Source organism: Ailuropoda melanoleuca, chromosome 13 (assembly GCF_002007445.2).
Source record: "Ailuropoda melanoleuca isolate Jingjing chromosome 13, ASM200744v2, whole genome shotgun sequence".
In the NCBI taxonomy this organism is placed as follows: domain Eukaryota; kingdom Metazoa; phylum Chordata; class Mammalia; order Carnivora; family Ursidae; genus Ailuropoda; species Ailuropoda melanoleuca.
In genome coordinates, this window is record NC_048230.1 from 64968907 (window position 1) to 64991704 (window position 22798).

Genomic DNA, 22798 nt, shown 5'->3' on the forward strand with positions numbered 1-22798 from the left:
GGTCCTGGGATCGAGCCCCACATTGAGTTCCCTGTTCAGCGGGGAGCCAGCTTCTCCCTCTTCCTCTGCCTGCCGCTCCCCCTGCTGGTGCTCTCTCTCTCTCTGTGTCAAATAAATAAATAAAATCTTTAAAAAAAGGAAAAGAAAGAAACTCCAACTCCCTGTAGCACAGGTTGGGGGGAATGGACCCCCTACTCATCATCCCAGCAGGAGCCAAAGACTAAACAGGAAGAAGATCAAATTCCCAGTCAGCAAAGGGGAAAACAATGACAGATGAGGTCACAATCACTCCCACCCCTCTAGCTCAGCTTTCTTCCTGCTCTTTGATCCCCGAAGCAATGACAGTAGCCCACAGGGCTGAGCACTTTCTATATGCCAGGCTCAGTACATTCTGGTAACAATTCCATTGCAGGGGCAGGAAGGGGTTCTCCACCCCAGCAAGCAATTCTTGGGACACCAAATAGGTGTCCTACAATTCAACTCAGTTTTGACATTATCTACCCCAATTAGCTTCAGATTCCACAGGTTGGGAGCTCAGTCCTACAAGATTGCTGCCCCCCCCCCCAACTCCAGATGTCAGTTGCAAGCCCAGGTCATCATCACCTGTGCTTCTGACAGACTAGCTATAAATCAGAGATTCCCAAGACCCTCTTTGGGTTCGATTAATTTGCTGGAGTGGCTCACAGAACTCACAGAACCATTGTACTCACTAGATCACCAGATTATTATGAAAGAATGTGACTCCGGAACAGCCAGGGGGAAGAGCGGCACAGGGCAAGGTATGGGGAAGAGCGCCCTCTCCAGGTACCACTGTCCCAAGCCGGCCACGTGTTCTCTGAACCCACTGCTTTTGGGTCTTTATGGAGGCTTCATTACATCGTCATAATTGATTAAATCCCTGGCCATCAGTGATTGATTCAGCCTGCAGCCCCTCTCCCCTCCCTGGGGTTTTGGCTTGTGGGGGGGCGGCTGGAGTCCTAAAAATTCCAACCCTGTAATCACTTGATTGATTTCTCTGGCAACCAGCCCCCATCCTTAGGTTACCTAAGGGCTTCCTAAAAGTCACCTCATTAACATGACAAAAGACACCTTTATTGCTCTGATCACAGGAAATTCCAAGGGTTTTAGGGGCTCAGTGCCAGGAACATGATCAAAGACCAAATACATATTCTTATTATAAATCACAACATCACACACGCATTGTGCTAAACTCTTCCTGTGCTGTGCCCCCTTTCATTCATACAACCACCCCACAACCCATATACCCTTGTCCCCATTTTAAGGACTGGTAAGTAGAGGCTCAGATGACGCTAAGCAGCCTGCCTGGTGGGATAAGTATTAACTTCCAGTTTCCATTAACCGTATTTTCTTCTCTTCTGTAGGTTTCTGTGGATGGAACCCCAATGCCCTTGGTCAAGTTGAAAGTCAGTCTTTACCATGGGCCCCTCGCTGCTTTTTACTGTTCATCATTGGATAAATGGGTATGCTCTTGACACTTCTATGGCCATTTCACTGTCTCCAACTAGAATGTTCCTTCCCTTCACAGATTTCTTTGCTTAGTATTGAGTGCCGGGATTGCCCACTAGCCTGCAAATGGCCTGAGAGCGGGGCCGTGACTCTGCCGCCCCACAGTGTGTGGCCTGTGCAGGAACCCAGAACAGGGTCATGGTCAGTGAAGGAACACACCCAGCGGGGGGCAGGAGGGACAGGTGCTACACATCCCTCCCTGCACCTAGCTCCCAGTAGAGCCCCGGAAGCCTCAGCCTCAAGGATCACCTCTGTAAAGTGGGGTACTTAGTCCCCATGCAAGCTGATGACACAGTAGAGCGCTGACAACAGTATCTGGCGTGTCGTAAATGCTCATCTAAGACAAGGTGTTATTATTCAGACGCTCAGTGAATTACCTGAATGCTCCTCTAACCTATTTTCCATTGCACCAAGTGGTTGTTGTGGGGTTTCAAGAAGGTTATAGGGTCCTTCTAGGTAAGTCCTGAACATGCCTTGGGATTCCTTTCTGTATGCTTTAGTACCACATAAATGGTCGTGGACATTAGATCCGATATTCAGCAAATACATGAATGCTGCAGGAGTTTTTATTATTTTTGCCTTGGTTTGCTACAGAATTTAGAAAATGTGTGAAAAGAAAAGAAATAAGAAAAAAGAATCACCCATAATTTCCACCACCANATCACCCGTAATTTCCACCACCACTCAGAAATAACCGAGGCTCTTCCCTCCTCATCCCCCCAAATATATGTGCGATCACACTGTAGAAACAACCTCGTGGACTGTGTTCCGTTTACATATTTACCTTACACTTTCCCTGTATCATAAACACCATAAACATCATTTTAAGTGAGGCTCTGATATGTTGCAATGATGTGACATCATTTGTTTATTCCCCTGTGGCTGGGCACTTCCGTTGTGTCCAACCTCTTGCTAATATGAATAATACTGCAATGAATGGTTTTGTGTATACAATTTTTCTGTAAAAAAAAATAGATATAACAGTTGGGTCTTATACTAGAATATTAATTATACCATTTTCGATCCCGCTTTATTGCTCTCCCTTCTGTATATTTCCAATAGGCCTCTCTGCTTCTCCTTTACAACCAGTGATTCCTTGTTCACACTCTCTCTTCCCTGCTGGCTCCAGAACAGCAGCTCTCTCCCATATCTGACCCAGTGACTTACGCACAGCAGTTGCCAAGATGTATTTTTGTACGTGTGAGTAATAAACCGGGCAGACCAAGTTGGACTGCCATGCTTACTAGCCGCGTGAACTCAGACAAACCCTTTCACTTCTGTCACATAGATGGACACAGTCAGAAAGCTTAAGTGGCATGCCCAAGGTCACACCGCTGGAGAGTGCTGGAGCACGGGCTCCCGGCCATACCCTCTGCTCCCACAACCCGGTTCTACCTATCACCACGCTCTCCTTTCGGCTCCCTGTGCACATTCACAGCTCTTCCCGGTCATGCACTCAAACCACACTCCCATCTCGGGATGTGACCCCAAACCCAGTCCAGAAGCCACGTGACAGATGACTGGCTTGAGGGGCTGACCATGAGCTCTCCATTCTCCCGTGTCCCACGTCCAGCCAAAAGCACAGGAACGTGAGGCCGGTGTTGCCTCTCTTCAAGCCAGGGAAGGTGAACCAAGGGCATGTTGGGTGATTCGCCCAAATACCAGCCAAGTAACGTACAGTCTCGGTGCCCTGTGTGACCCGGGCAGACTGGGCCCCTTGAAGACCCTCCCACACAATGGGAGGAGAGGGCGGTGGGAGGCACTCAAGACTGCAGACTTTTCCACTCACATATGCCGGAGGCACTGGAAGGTGTCCCACATGAGGGAGTGAGGCTTACCCTCCCTGCACTTCGCTCTGCCTGAATGCTCTGTTTCGATATACTTTTCCATTCGAATTCATATATTAGACTAATTACTATGAATTTCACTCAAGGATCCCCAAGCATGTGGGAAATAAAGTTTGTTTTTCTGAATTCTGAGTAATTCTGATTCTTAACCCACACGCCAATGAGATTGTGGGAAAGTTGAACATAAGCCTTAAAAAAGCTTTTCTCCTCTAAAAGACGTGGGGATCTGCAAGGAGTTTTGCAGGACAGAAATCTCCTGAGGGAGCCTTCTAGAACCTACTCTGAGGGTGTTGTTTTCTGTGGGGACCCTCAGTAACACTCCTCCCTTTCCTCCCCCTAGCACCACCTCAATGAGTTATAACTTCGTGAAACAGAAGTCAGAAAGGCTAAATGTTTGTGCGAGGGGATAGATTCGAGAGAGGCCTCCAGGCCCTTCTGGTTTTGTCCAGTAACACAAGAGAAGCGAGGGTGCACAGAAGCATAGGTTACCTTCTTGGGCTGGAGAAGGGGAAAATTCAATGAGAAGAGAACCAAATTAACATCTCAGTTACACCTCAATAATCACAATAAACATGGTCAAGCAAAATCAAGGAATAAAAAAAAATTGGTATTTATCAAATCATTCAAGTGATCTATTCAATATTTTAGTATCCATGCTGAATTGTGAATACAAGCTGACATCTCTCTCTCTCTCTCTTTTTTTCTTTTTTTTTTTTTTTAAGGAGGATGAGACAGTGTGAGCAGAGGAGGGGCAGAGGGAGAGAGAGATTATTAAGCAGGTTCTGTGCCCAGACAGAGCCTGACATGGGGCTCGATCTCATGACCCTGAGATCATGACCTGAGCCAAAATCAAGAGTTGGACGCTTAACTGACTGAGCCACCCAGGTGCCCCAAGCTGACATCTCATTAACACAAATTTCTTTCCATCTCAGTATCCACTTGCAAATTCATGCAACAGGATGACCTCAAATCTCCTTGACCTCCAAGTCCATCATCCTCCGTTCCCCATCCCACTTCTGTCCTCTTCCTCCAAGTGGCCGTGACTGAGATGCCGCCAGCCCTCGGACTTGCCCTTCTTCTGACAGCTCATTCGGAAATCCCATTCCCCACCTGCAGCATCCTCCAGTTCTCCATCTTTCTCATCCCTCCTCCACGGACCCTGCGAGTTTTCTCTTCATGACCTTATTCAACCCATAGGAAATTCTCCCCTTCTATTCAATCCTTGATAGTCCCAGGGACTCACGGTCAACTTGATCAAGAACACTCCCGTCCCCTTACTTCTTAGACCTTTCACATTGCCCTCTTACTGAAACCCACTGACCATGTATGGACTAAATTTCTGGCCCGTCAGCATGCTGGGGGAAGTTAGGGCTCTGTGCCAGTGACATGCACCGCAAGGCACTGTTGTGGCCCTCGGGCCTTCAAAGATGTTAAGTTATTTTTGCATTTAGCTCCCATTGCTTTCCCAGTGCTATTTGGTTTCTCTGTCCTCATGCCTACAAACCAGAGACTTCCAATAGATTTTACAGCTTATTCCACACCCAAAATAATTGAGAACAGCTGTCCAGATCACTGTTTCAGAAGGATCACGAGGCAGAGGTAAGGGGGCAAGGATCCATTACTCATGCCTGCCATGGGCATAGGTAGGAGAGAAGGGACTGTGTGGGAGCCACTTATTTGCCATTCTGGCCCCAAACCCACAACTGTCCCATGCTACCAGAACTGCTCAGCATTCTGCAAGATTAAATCCATGCAGGATGCGTTCCTGCAATCTGTCCTTCTTCCCCATCAAAATCTTTCTGTAGCTTCCTTCCTCTTTTTTTTCTCCACATCAGAGAAAATGAATGTCTCCACTGAAGACTAAAGNCCCACGTCCAGCCAAAAGCACAGGAACGTGAGGCCGGTGTTGCCTCTCTTCAAGCCAGGGAAGGTGAACCAAGGGCATGTTGGGTGATTCGCCCAAATACCAGCCAAGTAACGTACAGTCTCGGTGCCCTGTGTGACCCGGGCAGACTGGGCCCCTTGAAGACCCTCCCACACAATGGGAGGAGAGGGCGGTGGGAGGCACTCAAGACTGCAGACTTTTCCACTCACATATGCCGGAGGCACTGGAAGGTGTCCCACATGAGGGAGTGAGGCTTACCCTCCCTGCACTTCGCTCTGCCTGAATGCTCTGTTTCGATATACTTTTCCATTCGAATTCATATATTAGACTAATTACTATGAATTTCACTCAAGGATCCCCAAGCATGTGGGAAATAAAGTTTGTTTTTCTGAATTCTGAGTAATTCTGATTCTTAACCCACACGCCAATGAGATTGTGGGAAAGTTGAACATAAGCCTTAAAAAAGCTTTTCTCCTCTAAAAGACGTGGGGATCTGCAAGGAGTTTTGCAGGACAGAAATCTCCTGAGGGAGCCTTCTAGAACCTACTCTGAGGGTGTTGTTTTCTGTGGGGACCCTCAGTAACACTCCTCCCTTTCCTCCCCCTAGCACCACCTCAATGAGTTATAACTTCGTGAAACAGAAGTCAGAAAGGCTAAATGTTTGTGCGAGGGGATAGATTCGAGAGAGGCCTCCAGGCCCTTCTGGTTTTGTCCAGTAACACAAGAGAAGCGAGGGTGCACAGAAGCATAGGTTACCTTCTTGGGCTGGAGAAGGGGAAAATTCAATGAGAAGAGAACCAAATTAACATCTCAGTTACACCTCAATAATCACAATAAACATGGTCAAGCAAAATCAAGGAATAAAAAAAAATTGGTATTTATCAAATCATTCAAGTGATCTATTCAATATTTTAGTATCCATGCTGAATTGTGAATACAAGCTGACATCTCTCTCTCTCTCTCTTTTTTTCTTTTTTTTTTTTTTTAAGGAGGATGAGACAGTGTGAGCAGAGGAGGGGCAGAGGGAGAGAGAGATTATTAAGCAGGTTCTGTGCCCAGACAGAGCCTGACATGGGGCTCGATCTCATGACCCTGAGATCATGACCTGAGCCAAAATCAAGAGTTGGACGCTTAACTGACTGAGCCACCCAGGTGCCCCAAGCTGACATCTCATTAACACAAATTTCTTTCCATCTCAGTATCCACTTGCAAATTCATGCAACAGGATGACCTCAAATCTCCTTGACCTCCAAGTCCATCATCCTCCGTTCCCCATCCCACTTCTGTCCTCTTCCTCCAAGTGGCCGTGACTGAGATGCCGCCAGCCCTCGGACTTGCCCTTCTTCTGACAGCTCATTCGGAAATCCCATTCCCCACCTGCAGCATCCTCCAGTTCTCCATCTTTCTCATCCCTCCTCCACGGACCCTGCGAGTTTTCTCTTCATGACCTTATTCAACCCATAGGAAATTCTCCCCTTCTATTCAATCCTTGATAGTCCCAGGGACTCACGGTCAACTTGATCAAGAACACTCCCGTCCCCTTACTTCTTAGACCTTTCACATTGCCCTCTTACTGAAACCCACTGACCATGTATGGACTAAATTTCTGGCCCGTCAGCATGCTGGGGGAAGTTAGGGCTCTGTGCCAGTGACATGCACCGCAAGGCACTGTTGTGGCCCTCGGGCCTTCAAAGATGTTAAGTTATTTTTGCATTTAGCTCCCATTGCTTTCCCAGTGCTATTTGGTTTCTCTGTCCTCATGCCTACAAACCAGAGACTTCCAATAGATTTTACAGCTTATTCCACACCCAAAATAATTGAGAACAGCTGTCCAGATCACTGTTTCAGAAGGATCACGAGGCAGAGGTAAGGGGGCAAGGATCCATTACTCATGCCTGCCATGGGCNCTCTTGCTAATATGAATAATACTGCAATGAATGGTTTTGTGTATACAATTTTTCTGCAAAAAAAAAAATAGATATAACAGTTGGTCTTATACTAGAATATTAATTATACCATTTTCGATCCCGATTTATTGCTCTCCCTTCTTATATTTCCAATAGGCCTCTCTGCTTCTCCTTTACAGCCAGTGATTCCTTGTTCACGCTCTCTCTTCCCTGCTGGCTCCTGAACAGCAGCTCTCTCCCATATCTGACCCAGTGACTTACGCACAGCAGTTGCCAAGATGTATTTTTGTACGTGTGAGTAATAAACCGGGCAGACCAAGTTGGACTGCCATGCTTACTAGCCGCGTGAACTCAGACAAACCCTTTCACTTCTGTCACATAGATGGACACAGTCAGAAAGCTTAAGTGGCATGCCCAAGGTCACACCGCTGGAGAGTGCTGGAGCACGGGCTCCCGGCCATACCCTCTGCTCCCACAACCCGGTTCTACCTATCACCACGCTCTCCTTTCGGCTCCCTGTGCACATTCACAGCTCTTCCCGGTCATGCACTCAAACCACACTCCCATCTCGGGATGTGACCCCAAACCCAGTCCAGAAGCCACGTGACAGATGACTGGCTTGAGGGGCTGACCATGAGCTCTCCATTCTCCCGTGTCCCACGTCCAGCCAAAAGCACAGGAACGTGAGGCCGGCGTTGCCTCTCTTCAAGCCAGGGAAGGTGAACCAAGGGCATGTTGGGTGATTCGCCCAAATACCAGCCAAGTAACGTACAGTCTCGGTGCCCTGTGTGACCCGGGCAGACTGGGCCCCTTGAAGACCCTCCCACACAATGGGAGGAGAGGGCGGTGGGAGGCACTCAAGACTGCAGACTTTTCCACTCACATATGCCGGAGGCACTGGAAGGTGTCCCACATGAGGGAGTGAGGCTTACCCTCCCTGCACTTCGCTCTGCCTGAATGCTCTGTTTCGATATACTTTTCCATTCGAATTCATATATTAGACTAATTACTATGAATTTCACTCAAGGATCCCCAAGCATGTGGGAAATAAAGTTTGTTTTTCTGAATTCTGAGTAATTCTGATTCTTAACCCACACGCCAATGAGATTGTGGGAAAGTTGAACATAAGCCTTAAAAAAGCTTTTCTCCTCTAAAAGACGTGGGGATCTGCAAGGAGTTTTGCAGGACAGAAATCTCCTNCGATAGTCCCAGGGACTCACGGTCAACTTGATCCCCTTACTTCTTAGACCTTTCACATTACCCTCTTACTGAAACCCACTGACCATGTATGGACTAAATTTCTGGCCCGTCAGCATGCTGGGGGAAGTTAGGGCTCTGTGCCAGTGACATGCACCGCAAGGCACTGTTGTGGCCCTCGGGCCTTCAAAGATGTTAAGTTATTTTTGCATTTAGCTCCCATTGCTTTCCCAGTGCTATTTGGTTTCTCTGTCCTCATGCCTACAAACCAGAGACTTCCAATAGAGTTTACAGCTTATTCCACACCCAAAATAATTGAGAACAGCTGTCCAGATCACTGTTTCAGAAGGATCACGAGGCAGAGGTAAGGGTGCAAGGATCCATTACTCATGCCTGCCATGGGCATAGGTAGGAGAGAAGGGACTGTGTGGGAGCCACTTATTTGCCATTCTGGCCCCAAACCCACAACTGTCCCATGCTACCAGAACTGCTCAGCATTCTGCAAGATTAAATCCATGCAGGATGCGTTCCTGCAATCTGTCCTTCTTCCCCATCAAAATCTTTCTGTAGCTTCCTTCCTCTTTTTTTTCTCCACATCAGAGAAAATGAATGTCTCCACTGAAGACTAAAGTTAAGCCAAGTTCTGTGCTCCGGACCTCCCTGGGATGCTGTGCGTGGAGCATTTCATCAGTGGCGGGTGGAGACATTACGGCAAATGCAATCGAGCTTTCTCCAGGCCTCAGCAACCAGCGGGTCCAAATTAGATCATGGGGGGGCACTGCTACTCCTCTCTGAACATTGGCACTTCCCCTCCCCCAACAAAGGCTGACTCTAGCCATCAGTGCTTTTGTGGCAAGCAACAGAAACTGCCTCTGATTTAGGCAGAAAAAGAAAAAGGAAAAAAAAAAAAAAGCAGGATCAGAGATGCTGGGAAGTCCAAAGGAGCAGTTCCAGAACACAAACTGGAGAAAGCCTGGCTACGTAGCTTCTCTTCATTTCCCGCGGCTGTGCTAACAATGCGTTACCAATTCGGCGGCTTTCAAAGACAGAAATGTGTTCTCTTAGTTCTGGGAGCCGGACGTCCAAAATCAAGGAGAGTTACCAGGCCACACTCTTTCCAAAGGTTTTAGAAGAAACTTTCTCTCGCCTCTTCCAACTCCTGGGAGCTCCGGGCAGCCCTTGGTTTGTGGCCGCGTCGCTCCCATCTCGGCCTCGCGGCCTCGCTGCCTCCTCCTCCTCCGTGTGCCTCCATCAGAAGGCCCTCCGCCTCCCTCTTAGAAGGATCTGTCTGGTTTCACTGAGGGCTCACGTGGGGAGTTCAAGATAAACACCCCCCCCTTGGGATTCTTAACCTAAGGACCTATTTTGCTGTAGGAGGTCACGTCCAGACACAGGTCCTGGGGATTTGATGGGTCATCTTTGGGGAGCGCTGTGCAGTCTGGCACACAGAGACTCTCCAGAGCTGTCCCACCGGCATCCCCGCTGAACACTGAGCTTGGAAGTGGCCTTTCTGCCCCTGCTGCCGCCATCACTCCAACGTGGTTCTCCCCTGCCACTGCTTCTTCGCATCCCCAGTTCTCCGTGCCAAGTCTGGAAGCAGAATGTCTGATGAGCTGAGTCCGGGTCACACACCCAGGCCCTCGCCTCAAAGGAAGCAGGGGACGTGGGCATCCGTGCTTTGTGGCTCTCTAGTCAGAGGCAGGCTGTGCCCTGCCCCATGTCCCAACCAATAGAGACTCCTGACTGTGCCCAGCATGGGGGAGGTGTCCATGTACTGGTCTTAGAAAAGGACAAACATCCTCTAGACAATCCCAGATCTGCCCTGGGCTTCCAGAAGCCTCTTGCATGATCTCGCAGGCAGCCCCCTCTCGTTCTTCCATGCTGACTGCTCATCCGGATTCCGTGGCTGTGCTTGAGGGTAATGTCTTCCCACAACCACTCTGGCCCCTGCCTGCTCTCAGTGCTCTGGCATCTATTAGACACCTGCCTTCTGCTGATAACCCCAAAGCCACAAATGCTTGTGATCCAGCCCATCTGTGAAGTCCTAGCCACCTTGCAGCCACGCTACGCTATAAGCAAGGTGGGGGACGGTGGGGGGAGGCATTGCTGGTCCCCACTTTGAGCAGCACTGTGTGTGCCCTGAGCCAGAATCTCCAGGGCTTGTGCTCCGGCTATTACAGAGCTTCGGACCCTCCAGCTCCTGCCTGCGGCCCCTCTCCGTGATGCTGCTCTGATAGCCGTCTTCAGTACAGCTGCATGCATAGGCTCCTCTTCTTTCTCTTTTAGCCAAAAGCCCTCCTTTATATCATTGCCTCCATTCCTGACAGTCATCCCCCATATATAATCCTAAGCAGAGCAAAGCCAGATACGGGCCAAATAAAGGTGTAAGCCAAGGGCTATGGAAGCACAAAGAGAAGGAATGACTTGTAAGGCAGCACGGAGGGTGCAGAATGTAAATTACCTTTAGAATGTGGGTGGCTAATCCCGTCTGCTCTGTGTCAAAGCACATCTGGACGTACCCCCTCATCTCCAACTCAGCTGCCAGCATCATCTCACACCTGCAAGACTGACCTCTGGCTTCCACCTGCCCCCTCTGCTGATCTTCCACCAGAAACCAAAGGAATAATTCTTAAGTAAAATAGACAATGTTGTCTATCACTTAAATCTTTTAAAAGCTTCCCAAGGCACTTAGGGTTGAATGGTGTCCCCAGAGAAAAGATATGTTGAATCCTTACTCCTAACACCTGCAAATGGGGCATCAACTTATTTGGGGCTGGGTTCTTTGCAAATTTAATCGAGTCAAGATGAGGTCATTGGAGTGGGCCTGAGTCTAATATGACTGATGTCTTTATAACAAAAGGAAAATTTGGGCACAGACACAGACACGGAGGGAAGACGGTCGTGGAGAGACAGAATAAAGCTACAGCAAGTCCAGAAACGCCTGGGGCCACCAGAGCGGGAAGAGGCAAGGAACAATCCTCTTCTAGAGATTTGGAGGGAGTGAGGACCTGCCAACACCTTGATTTCTGGCTAGCAGCCTCTGGAATCGTCAGATGATACATTTCTATTGTGTGAAGCCGCCCAGTTCATGCTACTTTGCTATGGCAGCCCCAGGAAACTGACATGCCTGGGATACAATTCACACCCCAGGCGGCTACATAGTCACACATGATCTGGCTCTGGAATTCCGTCTTCAACTCCTGGCATTAAGAAAACAAAACAAAGCAAAACAAAACCTTCTTATGTTCCATTTGGCTTCCTTGGAGTATTCCGTCTCTCCCGCTTTGGCTTCTTAGAATCACTGTCCTCGCTGCTCGCTCTTTTCAATACCTCTTGTATCCGCCCCTCTTCATCCTTCATGTCTCAGTTTAAATGGCTCTCTCCCTCTGCAAGACCATCCCTGACTCCACAGTTGGGTGCCCCCACCCCCAGCTGGTATTATCTGCGGCTCAGGGCTCCATTGATTTATTTCATAACAATGCCACAATCTGTATTTCTTCATTTCTTTATCTGCTGGCTTTTTAAATAGCTTACCTCCCCCTTGAAATGTCAACTCCAGGAAACCAGGGACTTCATCTGTCTGACACACCAATTCCCGCCAGCTCCCACCTTGCAGAGCACGGAGCCCGGCACAAAGCATCATCCAAATGAGTATTTGTCAAGTGCCGCGATCAGGGGCACCAGTGTGGGCATAGCCTTGGGGGCCAGTGTTCTGAGTCCTGTGTGTTCTGAGTACTGAGCAAGGACGTTTCAAAGGAGAAGAGAAGTGGACACCCGTCAGGGAGACATGTGGTGGAAGTTACTTGCTGGAAATGAGTCTGATTATGGATGTCTTAGTATGCCTGCTGGGGTATTTGGACTTAATTCTGTATTAAAATGGGAGTCATCAAAAATTTTTGAGTAGCAGTGACCCAAGATGACCTATGCTTTAAGGAGATCTCTCAAGTAAGAGTATGGAAAATGGATTGGACAGGTGGGCGACTGGAGGCTCAGAGGCCAGGGAGACAGCTATTAAAATGTTCCAGGTGAGAGGTGAAGGGAGCTTGACCCGGGGCAGGGGCGGTGGGGATGGAAAGGGGCAGGAGATGCAAGGTTTGAACCGCCAGTTCAGCGGATGATTGCATGGGGAGCGGAGGGACTGGGAGGGTAGGGTACAGCTGCAGTTTTTTCTGGCTGGAGTGACTGGACACAGGGAAAGGCCCCCAGTACCTGCTGGAGGCAGCTTTCCAGGAAATGCATCAAAAAGCACGCATGTAGATGTTTTTATTAGTTCCTAGCAAATGACATGGCTCGTGCTTGACGATCATGGCCAGTTGCATTTTGAAGGCTTTCCTGCTCAAAGTGCAAGAAATAAGAGTCCATTCTTCTGCAGGATTCTTTCAGGGAGGGCTTGGCCATCTGGACCACAGGGGAAGCCTTCAGACTTCGGCCAGCCAAGCAGTGCCAGCAAGGCCCATCCCAACTCTTGAGCCCAAACTGCTCCACTCAGGACTTCTGGGAGACCTCTCCCCTCCCACTGAGTCAGGATGAATTTTTAACTCACTATTGATCAGGCAATTTTAAAATCAATTTTAATTAAATGAAAGATTTCTATCAGGATTGCTTCTTTCTGGACAGTAAATTGGGCCTTGTAATAACACTTACACTGGAACATCTCTCATACAAGTAACAGAGTCCATCATAAATAAGTAAAGACCCTTCTCCTTATTATGCATTTGGGGGAAATCAAGGTTAGAGGTTTTGCCCGAGGCCCTGCAGTAATGGAGACAGAAATCGGGAGCTTGAATCATGGGGATACCGACGTCAAATCCCACTGATACTGCTCTTGGCCTCCAAAATCCCTCTCCTTCTACATAGAATAAAGGGAAAATTGATCCCTGTCGGTCACCGGGAAAGGAGAACCTGGGAGTATTTAACTGACAAAGGTGAAGCAAGGGCACTGAGTGGAGTATGTAGGATGTGGTAATGTCTGAAGGCAGTTTCCGGTTAGAAATGGTCACGCTTGGTTGGCTTGTAGAAACACCACCCCAACAGGAAGAGGTCCTGCTTAAACCAGTCCTTTCTAGGATTCACTGACTCAATGCTCTTCCTTATCCGGTATCCAGCCAGGCTGGGGAGACCGGGACCTGGAGGCCCTCGGTCAGAACAGCTGCTCTCAGCTCTTGTCCTCCCCAAACTGTAGCAGCAGGAATCTTCCCCACCACCCACCTGCAGAGTCAGCCCTTCCTCTTCCTGACCCAGCCTTGACGAGGCCTCAACCAACCACATGTGGGGGTTCGCCTTTCTCTTGCTACGTTGGTGCAGTACTCTGTGAGGCCCGATGGGCGAGTGGACCTCAGCCCCGCTGCGTATCACGGAGCCCCCCTCGCCCGCTCTCCCGAGCGGCCTGGGGTCCTTCTCGACTGGAGAGCCCCTCCAGGTACAGGCCAGGAGACAGCCCTTCATCCCGTACTCCAGCTGCTGCATGAGACTTCACTGAAGTGAGGTGTATTCAGATAGATTTTACCTACAGTAAAATTTACCTTTGTTGTGTACAAGTCTATGAAATTTGGCAAATGCACAGTTGTGCAGCCATCATCACACAGTCAAGATATAGAACAGCTCCCTTACCCCCCAAAATTCCCCTATGCCCCTTTGTAGACAATCCTACCCCCAGCCCCTGGCAACCACTGACCCATTTTCTGTTTTCTATCATTTTACTGTTTCCAGGCTGTCCCATAGTTGGACTCACACAGCGCCCCGTGAGTCTGGCTTCTCTCACCAGTGCACATCTAAGACTCACCTCTGTGGTGTGAGCCACGGGTTGGCTCTGTTTCATCCCTGAACAGTATTTCATGGCTGGTGTGTGCTACGGCTTGTGTCCCCATGCACCTGTGGAAGGACATTGTGTTGTGTCCAATTTGGCATGATCTTCGAGAAAGCGGCTCTAAATGGCCAGACACGGGTTTCTGTGCTAATATCCGTTTTCATTACTCCTGGGTAATACTTAGCAGCAGGACTCCTGCGTGTCATGGTAAGTGTGCCACCTTCTAAGAAACCTCCAGACCATTTACCAGCGTGGCTGGACCCCTTCTGCGTCCCCACCAGCCATGTCCACAAGTCCCGGTACTCCACATCTTGCTCCAACCTGGACTCGTGTCCAGGTCTTTTGTTTTCCAATCCAATAGGCGTGATGCCTGAGATTTTAACTTGAACAAATGGATGCCACACAGTTTGCTGCCTTGGGCAACCCTGGAGGTTATCCATCCTCTAAGCCACTCCTCCCCCTGCCTTGCTATCAGATGCCAGATTTTGGTCAACTCATCCTAGCAGCCATGTCCTTCAGTGTGAGCTGGACACACCCCCAACTTCAGCCGGTGGGTACATGCTATTTTTCTCCTCTTAGATACTTAGCGTCCACTCCCTTGCCATGGTTCCCCCGTAAGATGTTTTGTCAAGTTGGAAGGAAGAGATCAGGGTCAAGAGTCACGGCGCCTGGGCTTAGATCGAGGCTCTGCTGCTTACTAGCTAGTGGCCCTGCTTAGCGACCTAGACTCTCAGGGTCACGGCCCTGCTCTGCAGAAATGGGAGTCCTCGTACAACCTGCCTCGAGGGTTGCTGTACGAGACGAATGAATCAAGTGCATGGAAGTGCTTAGCCTGGTGCCAGCAGATAAATGTTGTCATTATTATATTATCAAATGATTTCTCGTTCCCTGCATTTTCCTGAATATATGTAGTACTGAAGAGGTTTATATCCCCAGGCAAGCAGTATTTAAAGACAATTAACCAGATTAAAATCGCACACAGATATTCCAAAGCCATTTACATGTTTCTTAAGCAAATAAACAAACAAATCGAAGAGGGCTTCATGTTCTAAAAAAGAAGTCACCCCTTCGGAGGGCCATTCTGTTAGGCTCATTGAAGAGATGCTTGACTAGTTTCTTGGAATCCGATGTCTGACTGATATAGGTCTGCGTAATTGTGCACACAGGGCAGCCACATCCGACTCTGGCATCGGCGGACGGGGCTTGGGTTGCCGCGGTTTCTGCTCTCGGCACAAGCCCAGGCTGTGCCCAGGCATGGCCACCGGGACCCATGACCCATTAGAGGGAGGAATCTCCTCTTGACCATGAAACTAAGGAAGTATCATTTCACTTTGGGACCATTTATCCTTTACCTTGGCTAGGGGTGAAACATCTGTCTTTTTTAAAAAGATAGCTGAGCCCCCTATTTTATTTCACTTCTAGTGATACATCGCTGTCCCAGACACCATCCAAATAAAGGGGAAACATATCCATGCCGGATAAAGGAGACAGCAAGAGATTCTGACTTCTGTTTATTCAGGGTCTTACCCATACCCCAGGCACAGTTTCTAGAAGTGTGCAGGTACCTTCTAAAGGTACCTAATTCTTCAAGATGTTCTAGAAGTGTTTCTCAAAACGAGGATCGCCATCACTACCACAGCCATCTGGACGTGGGCTCAGGAGTCTGAAATTTATAAAGTTCACTGGTCATTATTGTACGCATTCAAGTTTGAAAAACACTTGCTTTAGAGCGGTTGGCAAATGAAGGCCCATGGGTCTAATCCTGCCGGCTACCTGTTTTTGTCAGTAAAGTTTTATTACAACGTAGCTATTTGCTTGTGTACTGTCCCTGGATGCTTTCACGCTAAAACAGCAAAGTTGAGGAATTGCAACAGAGTGAATGACCCACAGAACCTAAAATATTTACTCTCTAACTCTTTACAGAAAGTTGCCCATCCCTGCTTCACAAGCATGCCTTGTGATGTTTGCATTCGTCATAATGTGAGTCGTAGAAAGATACTCTAGGTCTATGATCAGTGTATACTATTTTAAATAATCGTGCCAGTCGGCACATATATTTTGAGGCCAGGCATTATGCTATATATGGAAAACACAATGATCCCACTGGAGTCCCCATGAGGCTTGTACATGTGACTTATTTTATCAAATCTAAGTCACCATTGATTAAAGACATTATTATTTGATGCACTATTAAGAAAGAAAAAAAATGCTATCAATTAAATCATGGCACAATATTTCCTTATGCCTTAGAAATTTTATTTTTGAATTATTAGAAAGATCTTTTAGACTTATCTTTATCGCTCTTGGCATACCTGAAAAATTACATACAATATTACTGCTTAGAGGCTACAGTCTCTAGGGTGTTATTCTAGGTTGCTGATCCCCTCTCTGCAAGTTACTTGCAGACACCCTCTTGATCTTATCAGAAAGTATCCACAAAAAGTTTTCAGACCAAGTTCATGCATGTGAAGGCAATGATGACACCTTTCTCACAACGGCCACTTGGTCAATGGTGTTTGTAGGAGGCAATCGATCACAACATTTCAGATTTGTTAAATGGCTTTCAAACATGTTCATCATAGACTTGATAAGCTATAGTTTAATTGCTTGATGAATAGGAAGTCAAGAGATAGAGGCTGGGTCCTAGGGAAGTGGCCTCCCCAAGATGAGCGGAGGCAGGCTGGCCAGAAGGAGCAGGAGAGTGGAGAGCTTGTCAGGGACAGGGAGAACCAAGGACGACCTCTAACTATTCCCCCCGTCCTCAGTCTACTGAGGTACACCTGTAAGTTGTCTGTTTCCACTTGAGATCGCGCTATGCTCCAGGGTACAAGCGTGGCCTCATTCATCTCCTACCTCTGAGAGACCTAACAGAGCACCTGGAAAAGAGCACGTAGCAGCAGCCCTCATTCCTTTAATGAGCAAGTGAAGGGGGCACAGGGAGAAGGGGCTCCTGCATCCAGGAGCTCTAGGGACAAGTCCTCAATGTAACCACATGTGACCAAGGACATTTGGGAGTCTCAGGAAGATAAACCCCTCCGTAGGAGCTGGACCTGGACTGGAGTCTGCCCAAGGGAGGCATGCAGAGGAATTTCTAAGGAAAGATTAGGCCCTGTGGCATAGCAGGGCTGTGTCTACTCCTGGACCTTGGGACCCAACCATTGCAGAACCCTATAGGCTTAGGATGGAAATCTCCTGGTTTTATCTTGTCAGTGTCACTATCTCAGGGAAGCAGACCTCCATGTGATTCTATTGAGGGTGTCAATCACGGGCCCTTCTCCCTGGATGACCTCAAGAACTGGTATGGCCAACTTCTCCAGTAGGCACAATGGGCTCTGGGCCTAGTGCCCACAATACTTTCAGGAGTCCAGGGGTATGTTTTGATCTCTGTGAAAACTGGAAGGAAAAAAGTGAATACAAAGCAGCCAGGATTATATTTGTCTTCATACCAACATGATAGTTAAATAAAGTTTTATATACATATTTATTTTATATACATATTTATTTTGTATACATATTTATATGTATATAAAATTTTATTTATAAAATATGTATATAACATTTTAATTATATATATTTATGTATATTTGTTTTTACGGAGAAAGGGACCCATGGAGACAAAATTGCATCAGATCTATGACATGCTCATGAAAGTCATAAAGGAGCCCTGAGACTAGTCATGTGGACACAAGTCACATCCATCAGACACTCTCTCAGGAGTGTGATTCTGGAAAGATGAGTTTTACTGACATCAGGGACAAAACTGTCCACCATATTGGTTATGGAAAAGCACATAAATCGGGAACCCTGGAAGGACGCACAGACTCACAAGGTGGTTCACCTCTGAGCGGTGGAGAGAATGGGACTAGAGCTTGAAGAGTTAAGCTGGCTTTGTTTAATTTATTTAGCCAGACGAAAGATGAGCAAAATCATAATGATAACAAAACAAAAGACTCCACCGGAAGCAAATACAGCAAAATGAATAACTGTTGTTAAATCTGGGTGGGGGGAGATCGATGTGTCATTCTTCACTCTGTTCCTATATAAAAGTTTTTGATTTCTCAAGAAAATAAATGACAGTCCATTCATCTCTGAACCAAAGACCACAGGAACCACTCTGGTCCCTTTCCTTTTCCTAGCTTCATTTTTCCTTTCAGTCTATGAACTACCTGTATAATTAGGCTCTTTCCCCACTTCCTTCCACTTAATCAAGACACTGTTTCTGTTGCTGGGAGTCAAGGAATCTTAATTCGTTCAGGTGCACTGCCAGCTGCTGATGGTGGAGGCGAACAGTTTTCTAGGGTGGGAGGGTCCTTTAACTTGGCTCTTACCCAGTCTGGTGGCCCTTAAAATACCAGTTCTGTGTGGCATAGGTGGGCCTGGATGAGCACTGGCCCAGACTTACCGGTGTACCCCAGCATCATCTCTCGGCTGTGTTCTGGGCAAACGGTTCACAGAAAATGATCCTGTCTGACCAAGGGAATTGGGAGTGAGGAACGGGAAGGTACAAGGGGAAAGAAAAGTCATACCACATGTTAGTATTATGATGGGTACTTGTCCAGTATCCCCTAAAAATCCTGAGCGTTGTGATTCCAGTAATGAAGGGTGACCATATAATTTATCATCCAAACCAGAATACATTTAAGAATGAAAGGGGGTGCTCCTATAATTACATCAGGATGATAGATGTACATGGGAAAGTTCCAGGTAAATTGAGACATGCAGTCACCGTGGTTAGGAAATTTAGGTTGGTGCCTTGTTTGAGGCCACACGACGAACCAGCTGAGCTATAATCTGGGTCCAGCTGGTTTCGTCCTTGGAAGAGAACATTTCTTGGGACCTCTGAGAATCCCATGAGTTGTGGGCTGCATTGTGTCTTCCCAAAATTCCTATGTTGGGGCCAGCACCTCAGAATATAACCATATTTGGAGGGAAGGGTTAAAAAGTGATTAAGTTAAAATGAAGTCTTTAGTGTGGGCCCAAGTCTAACCTGACTGGTGTCCTTAGAAGAGGAGGAAAGTCGGACACACAGAGATACCAGGGGTGCACGCACGCAGAGGGAGGACCATGTGAGGACACAGGGAGAAGGCAGACATCTGCAAGCCAGGGAGAGAGGCCTCAAGGGAAATCAAACCTGCTCACATCTTGATCCTGGACTTCTATCCTTCCGAACAGTAAGAAATAAACTTCTGTGGTTTAAGCCACGCTCTCTGCCGTACCGTGTTATGGTGGCCCTAGCAAAGTGGTATGCCAAGAGAATGCTGGAAACAGAGAGATGCCGGTGAAGAACTCTAGAATCTCAAGTCTCGGCCCCTCATCCCTGTCTGCACCCCTGCGGAGGTCGCAGAAGAGCCCATTTTGCCATAAAGAGTCCTGTGTGCTGGTTTTTCTTGGGCAGCAAGGCAAGAGGAGCGTGTGTCCTTCGGTGCAGCTGTATCGGGAGCCAGAACCATCCAAAGGGACGGAAGAGTGGTGACAGGCCTACAGCGCACAGAGAAGGAGGCTGGGTCCGCAGGTGGAAAGAAATACCAAGGGGGCTGGCTTAGCCTGGAGCAGCGCCCCTCCCGTACGTACCCTCCCCCACCCCAACTCCCTCCCAGCAGACTTAAAAGTCAGGAGGTCTGTGCTCCATCCCCACCCCCCACCAGACACCAGGGAGATTCAATTACATTTAGAGACACGATGTCTGCCTCCCCTGGATTAATTTCCGGATCCTGACAAAGCTTGTCCTTATCTCTTTTTTCTTGCTGAGAGTAAGAACCCTATAAAATTGTCTCTGCCAGGGACCAAGAAACGAGTCAGGGCAAGGCAAACACAAGGATTGGGGTCTCATGTCTCTCTGGGCTTGAAACTTACAGGTCTCCTCGTGTCGATTTGGGAAGAGCCCATGCACCGCAATTTGCTATGAGCTCACACATCTCGTCTCTTTGTAAAGGATCCATCCCGTCCGGGCGGTGGGTAGGAGGTTGATGTGCTGTGGCATGAATGACATAATAGGGCAGGCCCCAGGGTGCCAGGCTCTGTGCCATTCTGCCCTCCTGGAGCTTTACAACAGCGATAGTAACAAAGACAAGAGCTGGCATTTACAGAGGGCTTTCAAAGTGCGAACCCCTTCACGTACATTGTTTTACTTTATCCTCCCATGAGCTCTACGAGATCAGGCTACCTGTCTGCCTCTAAAGTAGATAACACTTGAATCCCCATTTTACAGACTGGCAAACCGTGGTTGAGAGAAATCAAACAACTTGGCCACAGTCTTGTAGCTGCTAAGAAGGAAAAACAAAAATCTCTCTGAAGCTAACGCCAACATACTGACAACTCTTTAAAAATCAGAGCGTGAGTTATTCCACGGGGTGTAAGTGATGTCCGTATTTTGACCAACATTGTGAGTTTAAAAAAAAGAAAAAAAAAACATTTCTGGAGCAAGCATTGTGCGCTCACAGCTTTCAGACATGACCCCATTTAATCACACAGCAAGCCTGTGACGCAGGGACTCGTACCATCATCACCATTTTACAGATGAGAAAAAGTGCAACTTGCCAAGATTACCCAGCAAAGAAGTGCAAGCGTTCAAATTTGCCCCAGGGTATCCTGCGTTCAGAACTCCTGTTCTAAGCTCCACACTCTACTCCCCTTCGTGTGCCTGATGTTTTGCAGGTTGAGCGGTGAGCTTTGAGTAGGAGGTTAAGAGATATATGATGGGGGAGGACCACCACCATAAGTGGTAACACATACCCTGGAGCATTGCTTCAGGGTCTGAGACACCCCAACTGCAGTTTAAGAAGTGTGTCTCCCCTACCCAGCTCCAATCCCCCAAGCAGGCTGGACGGTGTTGGATTGCTCAGATGCTGTACTGTTTAATGTTCTTTCAAAGTGTGTTAGACCCTATAGCCCACGATTACTCCCAGGTGCAAAATTGTATGCACAAACAGTTGCGGCAGCAATTTACCGACTGTGAGCTCAATCAGCCGATTGTGAGCACAATTAGCTGCTCCCTGCTCATTTGGAAGGAGCCGGGGGGGATGATTGCCTCTGCAATTAGCCAGTTGTGGCCAGCTTGGTTTGCTTGTGCAATTTTGCACCCTCAAACATGGAATGTGCAAAAGTGGCGCGTGTCCAGGAACTTTACCCTTGGGGCTCCAAACGTGCAACCTGATGTCCCCCCGTGGACCCCTCGTGGCCACGGGGCCCGACGCCAGGATCACTGTGGAGGCTGCAGACTTTCGGGGTTACCGCACTAGCTGAAAAACAACCCTGCCCATATTTGGGCAGAGGAGGGAGGGTGAGAGGTGAGGCGCTAACTTGGGTTGGCATAGGGAAAGGTGAGTTAAAGTTGGGAAGACCTCAGCATTAATCATCTGGGTCCGAGAGAGACCCAGCCGAAACCTTTCAGCTCGGAACGGGGAAACTTCTGCATTCTCAGAATGATGGCATAGAGGGGTTGGCAGAGACTAGAAACTGGATCGAAGGAGAGAACTGAAACGTCGTTTACGTCACCGGCACAATCAACAATTTCTCTCTCCCCTCTTCCTGTATCCAGCTTTAAAAAAAGCACAAATCCTCCCTGCAGAGCTGGGCTGATTCTCCGCCACCTGATCCCACTGAGGAAACCCAACAATCCTGACACTTTTATTGCAACTGACTATAAGATGAGCTGCAGTCTGATTGAATTTGTACTAGTTTCTCTTGAATTGATTAAAAAGAAAAGTTCACTATATTTTAAGTGAGAGTTTCCTGCACTGATAGGCCTTTCTACCCAGGAGCAACGCATTCTGTAGGTTTTGAAGGAAGTCGAAAGGAAAGGTAACTAATGCTTATCTCAGCTGTCCTGTCGGCCTTCTATAACTGAAGAGCACCTGTTTACTCTTTCTAACTTCTCCGAACCTGTCAGAACACTGCAGCGTTATTCATGCTGGCCGAAATGTGGAAACCACCCAAAGGCCCACCAACTGATGAATAAACACAATGTGGGATAGCCACGCCATAGAATATTATTCAGCCATAAAAAGAAACAAAGAGCTGATACATAGTAAACCCTGAATACATTATGTGAAGTGAAAGAAGCCAGACAAGAAAGGCTACATCTTGTGTGATTCCGTTTACATGAAGTATTCAGAAGAGGCAAATCCGTGGAGATAGGAAGTAGGCTAGTGGTTGCTACATGCAGGATGTAGGAATCAGGACTGACTGCTAATGGATTTGGGTATCCTTCCTGCAGCAATGAAAATGTTCTGAAACTAGGCAGTGGAAGTAGGTAGCTGCTTAACATTTTGGTATACCATATCCATGGAATTATACACTTAAAAGGGTTGAATTTTATGGTTTGTGAATTATATCTCAATTTTCTAAAAAATGATGAGGAGTAGGGAGATTGGGTGTAGATTGAACCAATGTGAGGGCATCCTTCCATTGGCCTGTGCACAGGCCACTCAGAGAACCCCAGGAAACAGCCTCCACAGGGAAAGAAGACCTCAAAGGTTATTTCTGATGCACCCCCAAGCCATGCATTTACTTATCAAAAATAATTACTGAACACCTTCTATATACCAAACTATTTAGTAAGCTCTGAGAAGAAAGATTCCATGCCTTTTGATCTACTGGCGAAGCCAAGGAGGAAGAGGAGAGTTCAAAC